This window comes from Silene latifolia, chromosome Y (genome assembly GCF_048544455.1).
Source record: "Silene latifolia isolate original U9 population chromosome Y, ASM4854445v1, whole genome shotgun sequence".
In the NCBI taxonomy this organism is placed as follows: domain Eukaryota; kingdom Viridiplantae; phylum Streptophyta; class Magnoliopsida; order Caryophyllales; family Caryophyllaceae; genus Silene; species Silene latifolia.
In genome coordinates this window covers 440,888,427-440,903,601 of record NC_133538.1, presented here as the reverse complement: position 1 = coordinate 440,903,601, position 15,175 = coordinate 440,888,427, and the positions used below count along the sequence as shown (strand labels likewise).

The window sequence follows — 15,175 nt, the reverse complement described above, 5'->3', positions numbered from 1 at the left end:
GTATCCAAGACTCGATCCATGACACCTAGCCGTGCCCCAAGGTCGAGTAACCCCAAATCGGAACAATGGTACCTAGCCGTACCCCAAAGTCCGAAGAGGCGGAAGGAAGATAGCCCAACTCGGAAACAATGGCACCTAATCGTGACCCAATGTCCGAGGGCAAACAAATAAGGAATGTCGAGTAGTCACACAATGTAAATCGTCACACTCCGGTCACAAATACGAGTAACAACAATAATTCGCATTATCATAACATAAACAAATCCTAAATTGACCATTTACCAATCATAAGAAGGATGCGTAATTAAATAAATGATTAATAGAAGTTATAAGTGAAGAGAAACCATAAGAGAACTCCCCCGGTAGGGTGGGGACCAAACCCGCACCATATATGAGCATTGGAACAAAGAGTAAGAAGCCTATGAAGTAAATCATGCAACATAACGTATAAAAGCACTTAACTTAACCAAGTAGATGGTCACTTGATAAGAAAACAACCTTAAAATGAATGTTGTCCATAATGAGCTGAAGCTCAAACTTTACAGCATTTAAAATGTCACTTTCCGTAAATTCACAAGGATGAGCTTGGCTCATTTGCACCAGAATTTAAATAACACCATTATAATAAAGGAATTCAACCAACACACCACCAATTCTACCCAAAGTTGCTTCAACATCATTGTTGGACACATAATCAACCTCCAAGTATCAAATATACAATTAAAAACAAGAATCCACAACATACAACATTCATAAATTACTCCATGTTCATGAATAAGACTTAATAAGGTAAACTCAACATAAAGATTCCATCTTTTTCACTCAAAAGCTTAGATCTCAACATACCCACATACTAATTCACCATTTAAGACATATTTCAAAACAACCATACTACCAACTTCATCATTTACAATATTAATCCAATAAATAATCTCATGACACAATTAAACATGTCAACTAAGCATGATTAAGACGGATTTTTCTCTAATTAACATATGTAAACAACCCATTTAATCCAATTGAACAAACATGTGACAAAAGACTAGAAATTCCTCAAACAACCATAAGACGGTTTCACAAACCAATTTATCTAACAATGAACATGTGAAACATGTAAAGATTCATACTTTAACAAACACAAGAATAAACCACAACATATAAACACATTAAATTGACATAATGTCGAGTAACCCATCACCGTTACCTTTTAGCTCTTTAATCCACAATAGAATCGTCTACCTTTCAAGAATCCACTTAGGGTCAACTAAACTTTCTCCTAAACATAAGAAAACACAAAATAAGACTAAGAATCGAAACTAGAAAAAGGTTACCAAGTGTAAAATGGTTCGACAGCTCTTTATAAGGAGGAAAGTCGGACTCTTTCTTACCTAGAAAGATGGAGGGCGATTAGAGGGAGAGATAGGCGCGAAAATCACTTGATTTGGACAAGAATTGAGCAAGTTATGGAGTTTTGAAGATTTGTAAGAGAAATGTATAAAAATGGTGGTGGTTGTTGAAGATGAATCTTTGAAAAATTGAGGAGGGAGGTGTGTTCTAGGGTTTCCTTCATGATATTTATGAGGAGGAAAGAGTAGTATGTGAGCCCATTAGTCATACTAGGCCCAACATGCAAGATTGAGTCGATATGCACTAGAAATTACGTCTCAAGCCCACTACAACTCAAGACGGGAAATATTATTATTATTATCATTATTATCCGACCAAAATATTTATTTTGTATAACTTAAGCTTTAAAAATATAATATTTATAAAAATCATGTTTAATAATGTAATTAATTAAATTAAATAATTAAAAATATAAATAAGACAATAGAACGGTTAATTAAATTATAAATGTCAAAGTGGAAAATTCGCGGGTGTTACAACCTAGATCGTCACAATCAGCTAATCAGAAACGTTCCTCTACGAAATCACCTCCTATCAATCATACAATTACCATCTAATATCAACAATACACCCCAAAACCCCCAATCTACCTAATTAGAGTTTCAACCAAAATCAATGAAACAACATAAAAACTATACTAGGATCTTACCCAAAACACGACGGTCTCAACGACGTAAAGAACTCTGGATTCCGACGTCACAAGCCTTAGGATTCGATAGCAATGCGAAAGAGAGAAGCAACGTAACTTTTTTTTTATCTTTGTGAAGTTTAGAATAGGGTAAAAAGTGAAAAGAACTGGCAAAAGGTGTTTATATATCTTTCTCGCATTGCTAACAAAACCCGGGAAAGTAACCCGTAAAAACCAACTTACTTGATCGAGTAAGTGACTTACTCGATCGAGTGTCCCCTACTCGATCAAGTGGTCCCTACTCGATCGAGTACCCATCAGACATAATACTATTTCGTAACCAAAACTCACTTACTCGACAGAGTACCCAACAGTACAGAAAATCGTAGTATTACATATGTCTTTGATGAGGTTGAGAGATGAGGTGGGTAAGATGGGGATACATGTGATACAAAAAGGGGATGCTAGAGGAGACTTGACAGTGGAGCCAGATCTTTATGATGATATTCGCAGGAAGCAGGCTCTTGATTCTAAGATTCAGGAGTGGAGAGCTGGAGTAGAGAAAGGGATATTGTCTCAGTTCTTTATTCATTCTAATGGGAGTGTTCGGTTTGATGGGAGATGGTATGTGCCGAGGGATGAGGAGTTGAAAAAGATAATCATGACTGAGGCTCATTGCACACCATATTCAGTGCATCCAAGTGGTGACAAGCTGTATAGAGATCTGAAGAAGACTTTCTGGCGGCCTGGGATGAAAAGGGAAACAGTTGAGTTTGTGGCTAGATGTTTGACATGTCAGAGGGTTAAAGGAGAGCAGCGAAGACCGCAAGGTAAGATTCAGTCTCTTGAGGTGCCTGAGTGGAAATGGGAGTCTATCTCCATGGATTTTATAGTGGGTTTATCAAGGAGCCAGCAGGGTAATAACATGATATGGGTGATCGTTGACCGTTTGACTAAGTCGGCTCACTTTATTCCAATGAAGGATACATGGAGTAAGGTTCAGTTGGCTAATGGATATAGGAAGCATGTGGTGAGGTTACATGGAGTCCCAAAGGACATTATGTCAGATCGGGATGCGAGTTTCATTTCACGGTTTTGGCAAGTGTTGCAGGAGATGATGGGAACTACCTTGAAAATGAGTACGACATTTCATCCTGTAACAGATGGACAAACAGAGAGAACTATCAAGACTTTGGAGGATATGTTGAGAGCTTGTGTGATGGAGTTTGGTGGTAGTTGAGAAGATAGATTGGATCTGACACTAGTAGAAAAACATTAATTTGCGGCTCTTTATTTGAGGCGTTTTTGCCAAACAGCAGCAAATAAAAATCTAGATTTTTCTTTTTTTGGAAACATAAAACCATTTGAGGCGTTTTTAAAAAAAAAAACCGCCTCAAATAACACATATGCGGCGTTTTTGGCATACACGCCTCAAAAGAATCTGCAACTTTAAAAAAAAAAAAAAAAAATGAAAATGAAGGCTACCTTACCTAACTTCCTCGGTCCCTCATTATTCACAGCCACATACCCAACCCTCACTACTCACTCCTAAGGCCTCAACCCTAACACTCTCACACATACCATCATTGCACAACATCGTCCGTCTTCGACCACCGTCCATCGTCGACCACCGTACATCGCGCTCCACTCTCGCCCACTAGGCCACTACGAATGCACCGATACGGCTCAAGATCTGCACTTTCCATTCTCGCGAAACTTCAATGCATTGTTCCTCATCTATACGGCTCAAGATCTGCATTTTTCTCACATTATTTCACTTTTGCTCTATTTGACAAAGGTGATTTACTGTTGAATTTTCTCTTTAAATTTGTTAGGGTTTTCCAATTCCATCTCAAGTCACGGATGATTCTTCGGCGATTAAAATCGAGTTCGATCAACTCAAGTCTAAGATCCAACTTTTAGGTATTTTCACGCTTATTTTAGTTCGTAATTATGCAATCTTGTTGTTTATTTGGAATATTTGATGTTAATTGACTGAGATTAATGTTCATTTGTTTGGATGATTATCATATGTAGCTGCGATGTTGTTGACTTTGTTTATGTTAATTTCATGTTTCAATTTAAGAAGCATGTCATCTATATATGCTATTATTTGAAGGCTTAAATGTGATTTTTGATTGTCATTAGAAGTATAATTTTAAGCTAAGAGGATGTTGATGAAATACTCTTTCTAGTATAATAAGTAATTATGATTTTTTCGATTGATTATTCCAACATATTCTGAATATTTCATATCATCCAAACTCGTCCGCAGATAAACGACTTAAAAGTAGCATTTCATGGATGGTTTACTCTTGCGTTGATGTTTTAAATTTGCTTGTTATTGTAGCATGTTTCTAATTTCTCAGTTATAATTTCTCATTTTGCTAATTTTGAAATTAATTGTAGAATATGAAAGTAAACAACATATATTATGAGGAAGGATCAGACTTAAGAGGGGTACCGACAAAGCTGCTGACAGTGAACTGCTCACTATATATAACCGTGCATAACACTGCTACCTTCTTCGGCATTCATGTTAGCTTCTCTAACATCATCCTTCGATATTATGATCTCATTGTTGCCTCTGGTCAAGTAAGCTTCTTTTCTTACTATTACTCTCTAACCATTGCTTTCGTACCATTTATCTTCAAATATTCTCGGTGTATCCACCACTGAGATTAGGCATAGAAAGTGGGAGATTTTGTCACAAATTTCCTTCAGTAGGTTGATGCAACACCACACTTTTTTTGGGTTTCGAGTCATCAAAAAAACCTCTATATTTTCGTTAGGACTAGTGTACACAGCCATCTAATCGCCAATGCCAGGAGCCATTGGGAATGCTGTCGTTGAGATAGCCACGTCTGATTTTTGTTATGGAATTTTGTAGTTGGATGCATATTATCAACCTAGAAAAAGCTGGAGAAACATGAATGTAAACGTTGCAGGAAGAGGAATACCTTTGTACAGTGCTGGTGCGGGCTTTGAGCTCACGAACAATAACAATAAATTTTCTGCTTTATATGTACATTTACCGTCTGATGTTCGTGTTGTAGAATTGTTCGTATCATTATTCAGAATATGTTGCATGTTGACCTTTGTTTGCATTTGTTCCTGATCACTTATTTCACTAGTAGAAAAACATTTACTTGCTCACTTGTTGAGTATTCCTTAAAGTTTCCATTTATGATAAGGTTAAGATGGATTGCTGGTGTCACTTCTTGTTAAAAATGAGGTTTCTGAAATTTATGATTTTGTGTAATTAGATTGTGAATTTATCAATCAGTTAGGATAACGTACACTTGTGCATTAAACTAGCTAATTGTCAGGCGTTAGTTCCCGCTAATCCACAATGCAGTAATCAGAAGACATTCTCAAAACTCTCGGCTGTGCAAAGAAGGTTCCTGAGCTCAAAATAACTCCAAAACAGAGGAACCGGATTCAAGTTCATTGAAGGTATATTGCTTCTTACTTAATTAAGTTATTTCTTTTTCATTGTTTGAGCTGCTGGTCTCATTATTTCAGTCCCAAAGTTGCTTGGTTTTGATTGTCGTTTTTTCTTTATTCGAACTTGATTATTGTTTTGTTGCTAGTAATAAGAGGGTAGTCTTATGGTTTTGACGATGCTAAAGATGCTAAACATATTGCTTGTCAGTATAATGGATCAGTTACGAGACACTGTCTTTTTAATGAGTTTTGCAAGTCACAAGACTCACAAATCACAACTGTTCCTTTTGTGTATATTATTCTGACGTGGGATTTATTTGGCAGCTTTCACGAGTAGTATATATCTACACAATTGATCTTGTTTAAGGGTTAAGACCGCCTTAACTTAAGAGATCTTACACATTCCTTTTATTTCAATCGGGTCGAGAGCCGTCTTAAGTTGAGACAGTCTTAAACAATAAACTGGTGATATATTCTATATAGCAGCACACCTGTACTTGAAGATTCAAGTATCACATTCAACACCGCTCTTTCTTTCTAATTTCTCGTCAATTATGAGTCAACTCACCTACTAGCATCTAACACATCAATAGTAATAAGTAATAACAACTTCAGAATTTCTAATTTTCTATCCATCAATTTTGTTCAATGAATCAAATTCCCTTTCCTTGAAGTAACCCTACATCCCCCTTTTTGAATCAAATTCACATCAGTTTTTATAAAATTTGTATAATTCGACAATTTCTCATTTTTTTGTTTATGCTTGATTCTCTCTTCACATGTTTGATTCAGTTTTTAATGTCAGGTCAGTGTTTATATATTTGTTTCTCTAATACCTATCACTTGTCAGGTCAGTGTTTATATATTTGTTTCTCTATTACCTATCACTAGTTGAGTATTCCATAAAGTTTCCATTTATGATAAGGTTAAGATAGATTGCTGGTGTCACTTCTTGTTAAATATGAAATAGCTTTAGGATTCGCCATTATGTTGCGATCATAGATGGCCAGATAAGGTGCTCTTTAGCTCTAAAAGAATCCAAGCAAGTTAACCATGATGTCGATGTATTTGCGACTTGTTTTAATAGTTGTAGCTCAATAAAATGATCCTTGTTGTTACTTGAAAGGTGTAAGTCTTGACGATATTTTCTATATATATCTTGAGAGTTAATTTTTTGTTAGTTTATTTAGCTGTGAAACAATAGTGCAATACTTTACAACCATCTTTTTCTCTCTCAAGTCGTTGGTGCTAGAACTATCCCATGAACTATTAGTTGTTATTTGATCTTTTACCTTCAACTCATGAATAATCACTAAATCCTGTGTAGTCTCATTCAAATACTTCTTAATGGTCTGAAGAGTATATGATGTTGTAGGTATCTGACATTTTTTTCATATATTTGAATAAGAGGTAACTCTGTCATTGTCATTTTATAACTGTGGGTTCGAACAATCACTGATGGAAGTGAGAAATAATTGAGTTTTTTAGCTGTCTTTCTATCATTAGATGTCGTCTTTGCTTCTGTTAAGGAAGTCATTTATGGCCCATTTAGTACACCACCTAGTTTAGATAGGTTTTCTTCCCCTTTCCCTTAAACTCTGATAAATATTCTGTTTTTTTAGGAGATCCAATAAGAAGGAAGGACGCGGTAGCCTGAAGCTGGTAAAAAGAGGGAACACATACTATTTTTGCTCACCAGGTTGCATTTTTATAGTTTTTTGTTAACTTACAGGCATACTGATTGATACTTTATGTTTGCGGTTTCGACTTAGTCAGCATGTGTTTACACAAAAAGCATGCTGATTTGTGTGTTATGGAGAATAAAATATGTATATCTGCTTCTCACAGTAGTTTGCAAAGACAGCCATTCAGCTAAATAATTGTTTTCCTTTTTTTTTTATAGTTGTCGCAAAGTAAGGTCAAAGATATTGAATGGAAGTGGGCATACTGACAATGTGGTTAAACTCAGTTGGGATCCGAAACATTCAGATCTACTTGCAACCACCTCAGGGGACAAAATAATCTGTTTTTGATATGCACGTAAGTCAAAATGACCTCGATGAAGATAAAAAATTCTAGTTACCATTTTTTCTATTTGTACTAACATTATTGTGGTTGCCAGCACTACGTATGCACTCCATAGTTGGATAGAGAGGTACTTAAGAGTTTAATTGTTTGAATAAGGTTAATGTTGAAGGGGCTACTAAAGTTACACATGTTGTTTTGCCTAATATGATTAAGTTACTAATTTTGTCTTGACCTCTTAGCCATTAAGTTAGCTATCATGCTGGCCTTCTAGTTTAGTTTGTCAAGTTTATCTTTTAGTTTGGTTGCTTAATTTTGATTCGTAATAACTTCATACAAGTTTTTGGATAATGTCAGGCTTTTAGCTTTTAAAGTTTGGATTGGGGTAATCATGTTAAGTTAAATTTGTGCTAGTTGTTGAAAATTTGTCCTCCAAACATTTCAGGTGATGGAGTTAGGCAAAAGAAAATTGGCACAACATCAGCCAACAACATTAGCCAACTCAATACCTTCCCTGAGAAAAACGGCAGCCAACTTTATTAGCCGAAAAGAGATTAGACTGTTGTAGAGGTTTTATTTATATTTAATGTATGAATTTAGAATATTTACTAAAATTATGTAAGATTGTATTGTATAAAATTATATTAGAGATTATTTATATATAAATCATTTGTTTGGATTGATTTTATTTTATCTTATTAATTTTTTTAGCTTAGTTTAAGTGTTTTTTTTTTTAATTTTTTTTTTAAAATAAATGCTATTTGCTGCGTTTTTTTAGAAAAAACGCCTCAAATGAGGATTTATTTGCTGCGTTTTTTAAACGTCTCAAATGAATTTCTTATTTGCGGCCCCTCCATTTCCTGCTACACCAAAAACGTCTTAAATAGCCTATTTTTTGGAGTCGCAAATAATTTTTTTTTACTAGTGTGATCGAGTTTTCTTACAACAGCAGCTACCATATGAGTATTAGGATGGCACCGTTTAAGGCTTTGTATGGGAGGAGGTGAAGGAGTTCGATTTGCTGGGATGATAGAGCTGAGGCAGTGATTTTAGGACCACAGATGGTACATGAGATGATAGACCAAGTGAAAGTGATTCGGCAAAAGATGAAAGCGGCCCAGGATCGACAAAAGTACTATGCGGATTTACACCGTCGGGACATCGAGTTTCAAGTTGGGGATAAGGTTCTTCTGAAAGTATCACCTATGCGTGGAGTTATGAGGTTCGGTAAGAAAGGGAAGCTAAGTCAAAAGTTCATTGGACCGTATGAGATTTTTGGTCGTGTGGGAGAGGTTGCTTACCTGTTAGCTTTACCACCAGTTTTGGATCGTGTACATAATGTTTTCCATGTGTCTCGATTTATTTAAGTATGTAAGTGATCCTTCCCATGTGTTCGAGGTGGAGAACATCGAGTTGGATGAATCCTCGTCTTATCTTGAGGTGCCAAAACAGATTCTTGATCGCAAGATTTGCAAAACTAGGTTCAGGGAATTGGTGTTGTTCAAGGTTTTATGGTCTAATCATGAGGTTGAGGAAGCAACTTGGGAGGCGGAAGAGGCAATGAAGGAGCGGTATCCATCTCTTTTTGATCAGGTATGTGTGGTTACGGGGATGAAGATAAATAATTCTAGTTACCATTTTTTCTATTTGTACTAACATTATTGTGGTTGCCAGCACTACGTATGCACTCCATGTTGGATAGAGAGGTACTTAAGAGTTTAATTGTTTGAATAAGGTTAATGTTGAAGGGGCTACTAAAGTTACACATGTTGTTTTGCCTAATATGATAAAGTTACTAATTTTGTCTTGACCTCTTAGCCATTAAGTTAGCTTTCATCTTTGGCCTTCTAATTTAGTTTGTCAAGTTTATCTTTTAGTTTGGTTGCTTAATTTTGATTCGTAATAACTTCATACAAGTTTTTGGATAATGTCAGGCTTTTAGCTTTTAAAGTTTGGATTGGGGTAATCATGTTAAGTTAAATTTGTGCTAGTTGTTGAAAATTTGTCCTCCAAACATTTCAGGTGATGGAGTTAGGCAAAAGAAAATTGGCACAACATCAGCCAACAACATTAGCCAACTCAATACCTTCCATGAGAAAAACTGACCAACTTTATTAGCCTAAAAGAGATTAGACTGTTGTAGAGGTTTTATTTATATTTAATGTATGAATTTAGAATATTTACTAAAATTATGTAAGATTGTATTGTATAAAATTATATTAGAGATTATTTATATATAAATCATTTGTTTGGATTGATTTTATTTTATCTTATTAATTTTTTTTAGCTTAGTTTAAGTGTTTTTTTTTTTTATTTTTTTTTTTAAAAATAAATGCTATTTTTGCGTTTTTTTTTTAGAAAAACGCCTCAAATGAGGATTTATTTCTTTGCGTTTTTAAACGTCTCAAATGAATTTCTTATTTGCGGCCCCTCCATTTCCTCGCTACACCAAAACGTCTCGGATAACCTATTTTTGGAGTCGCAAATAAATTTTTTTACTAGTGTGATCGAGTTTTCTTACAACAAAGAAATTTGCCATATGAGTATTAGGATGGCACCGTTTAAGGCTTTGTATGGGAGGAGGTGAAGGAGTTCGATTCTTTGGGATGATAGAGTCGAGGCGGTGATTTTAGGACCACGAGATGGTACATGAGATGATAGACCAAGTGAAAGTGATTCGGCAAAAGATGAAAGCGGCCCAGGATCGACAAAAGTGCTATGCGGATTTACGCCGTCGGGACATCGAGTTTCAAGTTGGGGATAAGGTTCTTCTGAAAGTATCACCTATGCGTGGAGTTATGAGGTTCGGTAAGAAAGGGAAGCTAAGTCAAAAGTTCATTGGACCGTATGAGATTTTTGGTCGTGTGGGAGAGGTTGCTTACCTGTTAGCTTTACCACCAGTTTTGGATCGTGTACATAATGTTTTCCATGTGTCTCAGTTACGGAAGTATGTAAGTGATCCTTCCCATGTGTTCGAGGTGGAGAACATCGAGTTGGATGAATCCTTGTCTTATCTTGAGGTGCCAAAACAGATTCTTGATCGCAAGATTTGCAAAACTAGGTTCAGGGAATTGGTGTTGTTCAAGGTTTTATGGTCTAATCATGAGGTTGAGGAAGCAACTTGGGAGGCGGAAGAGGCAATGAAGGAGCGGTATCCATCTCTTTTGATCGGTATGTGTGGTTACTGGGATGAAGATAAATAATTCTAGTTACCATTTTTTCTATTTGTACTAACATTATTGTGGTTGCCAGCACTACGTATGCACTCCATGTTGGATAGAGAGGTACTTAAGAGTTTAATTGTTTGAATAAGGTTAATGTTGAAGGGGCTACTAAAGTTACACATGTTGTTTTGCCTAATATGATAAAGTTACTAATTTTGTCTTGACCTCTTAGCCATTAAGTTAGCTTTCATGCTGGCCTTCTAATTTAGTTTGTCAAGTTTATCTTTTAGTTTGGTTGCTTAATTTTGATTCGTAATAACTTCATACAAGTTTTTGGATAATGTCGGGCTTTTAGCTTTTAAAGTTTGGATTGGGGTAATCATGTTAAGTTAAATTTGTGCTAGTTGTTGAAAATTTGTCCTCCAAACATTTCGGGGTGATGGAGTTAGGCAAAGAAAATTGGCACAACATCACCAACAACATTAGCCAACTCAATACCTTCCATGAGAAAAACGGCACCAACTTTATTATAAAAGAGATTAGACTCGTTGTAGAGGTTTTATTTATATTTAATGTATGAATTTAGAATATTTACTAAAATTATGTAAGATTGTATTGTATAAAATTATATTAGAGATTATTTATATATAAATCATTTGTTTGGATTGATTTTATTTTATCTTATTAATTTTTTTTAGCTTAGTTTAAGTGTTTTTTTTTTTTAATTTTTTTTTTAAAAATAAATGCTATTTGCTGCGTTTTTTTTAGAAAAAACGCCTCAAATGAGGATTTATTTGCTGCGTTTTTTAAACGTCTCAAATGAATTTCTTATTTGCGGCCCCTCCATTTCCTGCTACACCAAAAACGTCTCAGATAACCTATTTTTTGGAGTCGCAAATAAATTTTTTTTACTAGTGTGATCGAGTTTTCTTACAACAGCAGCTGCCATATGAGTATTAGGATGGCACCGTTTAAGGCTTTGTATGGGAGGAGGTGAAGGAGTTCGATTTGCTGGGATGATAGAGCTGAGGCAGTGATTTTAGGACCACAGATGGTACATGAGATGATAGACCAAGTGAAAGTGATTCGGCAAAAGATGAAAGCGGCCCAGGATCGACAAAAGTGCTATGCGGATTTACGCCGTCGGGACATCGAGTTTCAAGTTGGGGATAAGGTTCTTCTGAAAGTATCACCTATGCGTGGAGTTATGAGGTTCGGTAAGAAAGGGAAGCTAAGTCAAAAGTTCATTGGACCGTATGAGATTTTTGGTCGTGTGGGAGAGGTTGCTTACCTGTTAGCTTTACCACCAGTTTTGGATCGTGTACATAATGTTTTCCATGTGTCTCAGTTACGGAAGTATGTAAGTGATCCTTCCCATGTGTTCGAGGTGGAGAACATCGAGTTGGATGAATCCTTGTCTTATCTTGAGGTGCCAAAACAGATTCTTGATCGCAAGATTTGCAAAACTAGGTTCAGGGAATTGGTGTTGTTCAAGGTTTTATGGTCTAATCATGAGGTTGAGGAAGCAACTTGGGAGGCGGAAGAGGCAATGAAGGAGCGGTATCCATCTCTTTTTGATCAGGTATGTGTGGTTACGGGGATGAAGATAAATAATTCTAGTTACCATTTTTTCTATTTGTACTAACATTATTGTGGTTGCCAGCACTACGTATGCACTCCATGTTGGATAGAGAGGTACTTAAGAGTTTAATTGTTTGAATAAGGTTAATGTTGAAGGGGCTACTAAAGTTACACATGTTGTTTTGCCTAATATGATAAAGTTACTAATTTTGTCTTGACCTCTTAGCCATTAAGTTAGCTTTCATGCTGGCCTTCTAATTTAGTTTGTCAAGTTTATCTTTTAGTTTGGTTGCTTAATTTTGATTCGTAATAACTTCATACAAGTTTTTGGATAATGTCAGGCTTTTAGCTTTTAAAGTTTGGATTGGGGTAATCATGTTAAGTTAAATTTGTGCTAGTTGTTGAAAATTTGTCCTCCAAACATTTCAGGTGATGGAGTTAGGCAAAAGAAAATTGGCACAACATCAGCCAACAACATTAGCCAACTCAATACCTTCCATGAGAAAAACGGGAGCCAACTTTATTAGCCGAAAAGAGATTAGACTGTTGTAGAGGTTTTATTTATATTTAATGTATGAATTTAGAATATTTACTAAAATTATGTAAGATTGTATTGTATAAAATTATATTAGAGATTATTTATATATAAATCATTTGTTTGGATTGATTTTATTTTATCTTATTAATTTTTTTTAGCTTAGTTTAAGTGTTTTTTTTTTAATTTTTTTTTTTAAAATAAATGCTATTTGCTGCGTTTTTTTTAGAAAAAACGCCTCAAATGAGGATTTATTTGCTGCGTTTTTTAAACGTCTCAAATGAATTTCTTATTTGCGGCCCCTCCATTTCCTGCTACACCAAAAACGTCTCAAATAACCTATTTTTTGGAGTCGCAAATAAATTTTTTTTACTAGTGTGATCGAGTTTTCTTACAACAGCAGCTGCCATATGAGTATTAGGATGGCACCGTTTAAGGCTTTGTATGGGAGGAGGTGAAGGAGTTCGATTTGCTGGGATGATAGAGCTGAGGCAGTGATTTTAGGACCACAGATGGTACATGAGATGATAGACCAAGTGAAAGTGATTCGGCAAAAGATGAAAGCGGCCCAGGATCGACAAAAGTGCTATGCGGATTTACGCCGTCGGGACATCGAGTTTCAAGTTGGGGATAAGGTTCTTCTGAAAGTATCACCTATGTGTGGAGTTATGAGGTTCGGTAAGAAAGGGAAGCTAAGTCAAAAGTTCATTGGACCGTATGAGATTTTTGGTCGTGTGGGAGAGGTTGCTTACCTGTTAGCTTTACCACCAGTTTTGGATCGTGTACATAATGTTTTCCATGTGTCTCAGTTACGGAAGTATGTAAGTGATCCTTCCCATGTGTTCGAGGTGGAGAACATCGAGTTGGATGAATCCTTGTCTTATCTTGAGGTGCCAAAACAGATTCTTGATCGCAAGATTTGCAAAACTAGGTTCAGGTAATTGGTGTTGTTCAAGGTTTTATGGTCTAATCATGAGGTTGAGGAAGCAACTTGGGAGGCGGAAGAGGCTATGAAGGAGCGGTATCCATCTCTTTTTGATCAGGTATGTGTGGTTACGGGGATGAAGATAAATAATTCTAGTTACCATTTTTTCTATTTGTACTAACATTATTGTGGTTGCCAGCACTACGTATGCACTCCATGTTGGATAGAGAGGTACTTAAGAGTTTAATTGTTTGAATAAGGTTAATGTTGAAGGGGCTACTAAAGTTACACATGTTGTTTTGCCTAATATGATAAAGTTACTAATTTTGTCTTGACCTCTTAGCCATTAAGTTAGCTTTCATGCTGGCCTTCTAATTTAGTTTGTCAAGTTTATCTTTTAGTTTGGTTGCTTAATTTTGATTCGTAATAACTTCATACAAGTTTTTGGATAATGTCAGGCTTTTAGCTTTTAAAGTTTGGATTGGGGTAATCATGTTAAGTTAAATTTGTGCTAGTTGTTGAAAATTTGTCCTCCAAACATTTGAGGTGATGGAGTTAGGCAAAAGAAAATTGGCACAACATCAGCCAACAACATTAGCCAACTCAATACCTTCCCTGAGAAAAACGGCAGCCAACTTTATTAGCCGAAAAGAGATTAGACTGCTGTAGAGGTTTTATTTATATTTAATGTATGAATTTAGAATATTTACTAAAATTATGTAAGATTGTATTGTATAAAATTATATTAGAGATTATTTATATATAAATCATTTGTTTGGATTGATTTTATTTTATCTTATTAATTTTTTTAACTTAGTTTAAGTGTTTTATTTTTTAATTTTTTTTTAAAATAAATGCTATTTGCTGCGTTTTTTTAGAAAAAACGCCTCAAATGAGGATTTATTTGCTGCGTTTTTTAAACGCCTCAAATGAATTTCTTATTTGCGGCCCCTCCATTTGCTGCTACACCAAAAACGCCTCAAATAGCCTATTTTTTGGAGTCGCAAATAATTTTTTTTACTAGTGTGATCGAGTTTTCTTACAACAGCAGCTACCATATGAGTATTAGGATGGCACCGTTTAAGGCTTTGTATGGGAGGAGGTGAAGGAGTTCGATTTGCTGGGATGATAGAGCTGAGGTAGTGATTTTAGGACCACAGATGGAACATGAGATGATAGACCAAGTGAAAGTGATTCGACAAAAGATGAAAGCGGCCCAGGATCGACAAAAGTGCTATGCGGATTTACATCGTCGGGACATCGAGTTTCAAGTTGGGGATAAGGTTCTTCTGAAAGTATCACCTATGCGTGGAGTTATGAGGTTCGGTAAGAAAGGGAAGCTAAGTCAAAAGTTCATTGGACCGTATGAGATTTTTGGTCGTGTGGGAGAGGTTGCTTACCTGTTAGCTTTACCACCAGTTTTGGATCGTGTACATAATGTTTTCCATGTGTCTCAGTTACGG

General features: G+C 35.7%; 1 long non-coding RNA gene across 4 annotated transcripts; it reads left to right on the top strand.

Moving 5' to 3' along the window:
• Positions 1 to 3,503: 3,503 nt before the first annotated feature.
• Positions 3,504 to 14,496, top strand: LOC141633314 (uncharacterized). Of its 4 annotated transcripts, XR_012538095.1 has the most exons (6): positions 3,512 to 3,958; positions 4,445 to 4,630; positions 4,926 to 5,491; positions 7,105 to 7,181; positions 7,386 to 7,522; positions 7,953 to 8,190. It is a non-coding gene; the product is annotated as an uncharacterized LOC141633314 (long non-coding RNA). The 4 variants fall into 4 exon arrangements; XR_012538096.1 differs by having other exon boundaries at positions 3,504 to 3,958; positions 4,445 to 5,491; positions 6,288 to 7,181; XR_012538097.1 differs by lacking the exon at positions 7,953 to 8,190 and adding an exon at positions 14,259 to 14,496 and having other exon boundaries at positions 3,508 to 3,958; positions 4,445 to 5,491.
• Positions 14,497 to 15,175: the final 679 nt, after the last annotated feature.